Source organism: Mastomys coucha, unplaced genomic scaffold (genome assembly GCF_008632895.1).
Source record: "Mastomys coucha isolate ucsf_1 unplaced genomic scaffold, UCSF_Mcou_1 pScaffold18, whole genome shotgun sequence".
NCBI classification, from domain to species: Eukaryota; Metazoa; Chordata; class Mammalia; order Rodentia; family Muridae; genus Mastomys; species Mastomys coucha.
In genome coordinates this window covers 78,593,350-78,598,953 of record NW_022196900.1, presented here as the reverse complement: position 1 = coordinate 78,598,953, position 5,604 = coordinate 78,593,350, and the positions used below count along the sequence as shown (strand labels likewise).

The window sequence follows — 5,604 nt, the reverse complement described above, 5'->3', positions numbered from 1 at the left end:
CCCCAGCGAGCTAAGTCTCTGGTTTCGGTTTTGAGTTCTTTAGTGAGCCCAGCAGGGCTCCCACACTTGGCTAAGTTCCTTCTACATTTCCACCCTTTTGTTTTTATTTTTGATAAGCTAGTGGGAGTCGGAGTTCTTTGCTCCGGCCTTGTTGACCCCACCTCAGGGGGCCTTCAGTTATGTGGTGGACCTGGCCTGTCTTAGGTTGACCTGCCAAGCAGGTTCTTAACCACCACTGACTCCCGGCTCTCAAAGGATAGCCATTGTGGAGAGCATATCAGGGTGTAAGGAGGGAGCCTAAACAGAGGCCTCTCGGGTTTCTGAGAGCCATGCTCTAGTCAGCTCTCTGGGTGATTAGCAGATTTCATGGCCTTGATGGTGTGGGAGGCTTTTTCTCCTGTCAAGGTCACAGCAGCAAGTATCTACAGTAACATGTACATATCTAAGATCACCAAAAGAGGGACAGAGAGTGCAGTCCATCTGCTAAATAGCACTGGAGAGTAACCCTCTTGTCTTGACACCTCCCCAATGGTGCAAGCAGGGCACAGGTAGCACAAGATCTTGCAAGATGTTTTTGTTGTTTTATGGAGAATCCGGCAAGAGCTTGTGTAAGTTTGGTTGGGAAAGGTGAAATTGTTGATGCAGTGCTCTCACCTGTTCCAAGAGTCAACAGCCATTATGATTAAGTCAGTCATATCACTGCCCTTAATAGTTGAGGCAGGAGGATCACTTGAGTCTGAGATGGATATCTGGGCAATACAGCAAGATTATAACAAAACACTGTCAAGAATTGGTATGGCTGGGAATGGAGAAGAGTGACATAGAAGAGCTCAGGTTGTAGTGCATTTGCATGTGTGCATTTGCATGTGTGCATGAGCATGTGTAGAGGTCAGAGGTTGACACTGGCTGTCTTGTTCAGTCTCTTCTCCATCTAATTGTTTGAGACAGGTCCCTAACTGAACCTATAGATAACCAGTTGGGTAGACTAGATGGCCAGCAAGCTCCATGGATCCTTCTGTTCACCCCCTAGTGGCACACATACACACACCCCTACCTGCCTGGATTTTTATGTCAATGCTTGGATTCTAAAACAAGGTCCTCATACTTGTACAACAGATAAACCCTTTCTCGTTAAGCCATTGTCTCAGCTCTTTGGTTTTGTTCTGTGGGGTGTGTGTTTCTCTATGTAGCCATAGCTATCCTAGAACTTGCTATGTGGGCCAGATGTGCTATGAATTTACAGGAATTCTCTTGCTTGTTGAATGTTAGGATTACAAGAGTGACCTACTAGACTCAGCTAAACTCAGATTTTTACTTCTCTGGGCTGTACATGTTTCTACATGAGCATTTTCATCTTTTGTTATTTGTTTTTGTTTTGTTTTTCAAGATAGGATTTCTCTGTGTAGCCTAGGCTGTCCTGGAACTTGATTTGTAGATCAGGCTGGACTCGAACTCACAGAGATTGCCTGCCTTTGCTTCCCAAAGTGCTGGGGTTAAAGGTGTAAGCCTTCACCACTGTTATAGTTGCATCTTTCTAAGCCTCATTTCTCCTGAAAAATGACAAGTAGAAACTGGAGCTATGGCTCAGTGATTAAGAACACATACTGCTCTTCCAGAATATCCAAGTTTTATTCCCAGTTCCCACATTGGAGGGGATCACAGCTGCCCAAAACTGCAGTTGCATGGATCCAGTGACCGCTTTTGGCCTCATAGGCACATGCACTCACCTGCACATACCCTGCACACACACACACACTAAATCTTTGAAGACATTACAAAATAACAAAAGAAAGGAGGAGAGACATCAGACCTTTGTATGACTTGTGGCATGGACTGAGTAGGCAATAAAGGAAGCACTTAACGTAGGACTCAACATGTAACAAGCACTTTGCCACCGGCTTTCTTTGGACATTACTTTAACCTCTCTGTGTTCCAGTTACCTCCCTGCCATAGCTTCTTTTCAAGGCTCTTGTGAGACAGTGTATGTCAGAGTACTGGAGTTGTGTCTGTTGTGCTTATTGATTGTGCTCCCTGGAGTCTACTCAGTGAGATTATCAACATGGGGAAAGTTGAAAGCTTACCATACTTGTTTTTTAGTCCCCAAAGTAAACTCAACAAAGTTTGGAGCAGCAGTTTCCAAGTGTGTTCATAAATTATCCAAAAGCTAGAATTTTAGTAGTGGCTGTTTTAGCTTTCCATCAAAAGCAATATGAGTCCTTAAATCTACAACATTTGTTAGTATTGGGAGGAAGGTAAAAGTAAATTGCCATCCCAGGTCAATTACCTCAGCAACTGTAGCATTTGACAGGTAATGGTGCCAGAGGTTATCTTTTAGGAGCAAAGTTTCTTATGGCCACAATGGAGTTCATTGTAGCAAAGTAGAAATGCTTGCACCTAGAGTTCACAGTCAGATTATTTAAACAATCACCTGTGAGTGCCAGATTCCCCTGCAGGCTGTTGGGTCCCAATCCAGCCTTTGTGCTGTGGTCAGAGAACTTGTACTCCTGACATAACCTCAGGTGCTGCTGGTTCTGTTTAGTACTTGAGACCTGTGCAAACCAGTGCAGCTTATAAAACTCCAGATGATAACCATGTGTGGGGCTGCACACCTAAAATCACAGCCCTGGGAGATCATTCTGAGTTCAAGGTCAGCCAAGGCTACTTTGTGAGTTCTAGGCCAATTTTGACTGCATAAGACCCTTCAAAAACAAAACAAAAATGTAAAAGATGGGTAGTATAAAATGTGTGTGAAATTATAGAAAAATAAGAACACATGTACTGTGGATGAAAGTATAATAAAGGTATAATGTGGCAGGAAGCACATAGAGAGCAGCTGGGAATGCCAAGTAAGGCTAGAAGTCACCATGGAAGGAGCTTAGGCCAGATGTGGTGGTGCACACCTTTACTCTCAGCACTTGAGAGGCAGAAGCAGGTGGATCCCTGGGAGTTTGAGGCCAGCCTAGTCTACAAAGCAAGTCCTAGGACAGTAGAGCTACATAGTGAAACCCTGTCTCATAACAAACAAAATAATGTAGTTTAAAAAGCAAATTGTGTGGGCTGGTGAGATGGCTCAGCATGGAAGAGCACCGACTGCTCTTCAGAAGGTCATGAGTTCAATTCCCAGCAACCACATGGTGGCTCACAACCACCTGCAATGAGATCTGATGCCCTCTTCTGGTGCGTCTGAAAACAGCAAAAGTGTACCTACATATAATAAATAAATAAATCTTTAAAAAAAAAAAAAAAAAGCAAATTGTGGGGGCTGGTGAGATGGCTCAGCAGTTAAGAGCACTGTTTGCTCTTCTGAAGGTCCTGAGTTCAAATCCCAGCAACCACATGGTGGCTCACAATCACCGGTAATGAGATCTGACATATTCTTCTGGTGTGTTTGAAGACAGCTACTGTGTATTTATATATAACAAGAAATAAATCTTTTTTAAAAAAAAAGCAAATCGTGAATGAGTACAGTCTGCTGTCCTTTATATACAGACTTAAAAGTAGATCTCTGTATTTCATCAATACATATATAAATATGGAAGGATATAAATCCATAAAATATGATCATTCCCAAGCCCTTCAGACTGGATTGTAGATACAGCTTAGAGTTAAAAGTCCTAGGCCCTGTATTCAGTCCCCAGCAAAAGTAAATATATAAACAAACAAACCAACCAACCAACCCTGTCCACAAGGAGCCATGTTTGAATTCATAGCTATGAGCTTTTAACCAAGGAGGATGGTTGATCTTGATCTTGTGTTCCTGATTTCCTATTTGGAGAAAAGTAGATTGGTTCTAGACAAAGTGATCTCTGCAGCCTCATTATTACTAGTACCTATTGCAGTCATTAAAGTTTCTTTTTAAAGTGGTGCTAATGATCAAATCCAGGTCTTCATACATACAATCACTATACCAGTAAGTCTCATCCCTAACCCCAGAGTTGACTGACTGACTCCCCTTCCTTCCTCCCTCCCTTCCTTCTTTCCTTTCTTCCTTTCTTCCTTCCTTCTTTCCTTCATTCCTTTTCCTTCCAACTGGGGATTGCATTCCGGCCTCAAGCATGCTCAGCAATCACTCCTCTAAGCTGTATGTCTAGCAGCTAGTTGCTGTTTCTACAACACTACAGAGGTCTCACTGTTTCTTGGGCTAGCTTGAACTCACTGTGTAGCACAGGCAATCTTGCCTCAGCCTCCTGGGTAGCTGGGATTACAGGCTGCTTAAACATACATTGTTTTCATGATTTGAGCTACTTCGTGGTTACTAATGTTCTTTTTTTTTTTTAAGATGTATTTATTTATTTTATGTGTATGAGTACACTGTAGCTGTGGCCATATGTGGCTGCTGGGAATTGAACTGAGGATGGCCCCACTCGCTCCAGTAATATACTGTAGCTGTCTTCAGACGCACCAGAAGAGGGCATCCGATCTCATTATGGGTGGTTGTGAGTCACCATGTGGTTGCTTGGATCCGAACTCAGGACCTTCGGAAGATCAATCAGTGCTCTGACTGGCTGAGCCATCTTGCCAGCCACTAATGTTCTTAGAATGGGACTTAGTGAAATGTCTGTTTACGTATTTGCCCAAGACAAAGAGTGGTAAGGGCCTACTCCTGAAACCCTGATTCCTGCCTTAGGATTCATCTTTTCTGACCACAGAAGGCCTGAGTCTCCTATTCTGTACTACAGCCTGGTAAGTGGACATGACTCACCACTTCTATACCAATAATAACAATATTTTAACCAGGCATGTTGTAAATACCATATTCCCAGCTGTGTAGGAGACAGGACGATCATTTAAAACCATGAGTTCAAATACTGCCTGGGCAACATAAAGAGATGATATCTCAAACAAACAACAGCAAGCGAATACATTTTCCTGACTGAAAAGGACACTTTCCTTTCGTGGAAAAGACAGTTATAAAGCCATATTGCCTGATTCAAATTCCATCTGTTGCTCATTACCTGTGGGATTTGGAACAAGCCATTTAACCCTTGTAGGCTTAAGTGATTGATAAGTTTTCATTTTAGTCTCTTGGCAAATATTTTTACTTAGTTTTTAAAGCAATTATGATTAACACATGATTCCTATTTCTAGAGTTCACTGGTATTTTTGATGCATTGTAATAATAATAACGATAATATCAGGATAATTAGCATATTACCATAAAAATAGGGGGGTGTGTATGTGTAATATAAACATTGAAACCCTCTCTTCTACCAGTTTTCAGATTCAACTATACAAAGGCCAAAGTCTGTTCTCTCTGACTTTGTATGCCTAAGTAATTTCTCCTCATTACTGGTTTTAAGTTTTAATTGGCACATATTATTTATTCACATTTACAGAGTACAGTATAATTTAGAAAATGTATACCATGTATGACAATCAGACCAGGGTAATTAGAATTTTCATTTCCTTAAACATTTTTATGCCAGAAACTTTTAGGCCGGTGGTTCTCTTGAACTATTTCATAAATTGTAGACTAAAGTACTGATTTGTTACAGATGCCCGAATTAAACCCCACTGACTGACTGTTTTGATATCCATCATTCAACATATTTCTAGATTGATTTCTCTTATCCTCTTCCAGTCTCTACTGACTACTTTTTTTTT

At 41.6% G+C, this 5,604-nt stretch overlaps 1 protein-coding gene across 2 annotated transcripts in view; it reads left to right on the top strand.

Annotated features, from left to right (window-relative positions):
• The window catches only part of Zmpste24 (zinc metallopeptidase STE24), a 44,002-nt gene that overhangs the window by 4,216 nt on the left and 34,182 nt on the right, over window positions 1–5,604 (top strand). The gene's annotated exons all lie outside the window — the stretch shown is intronic.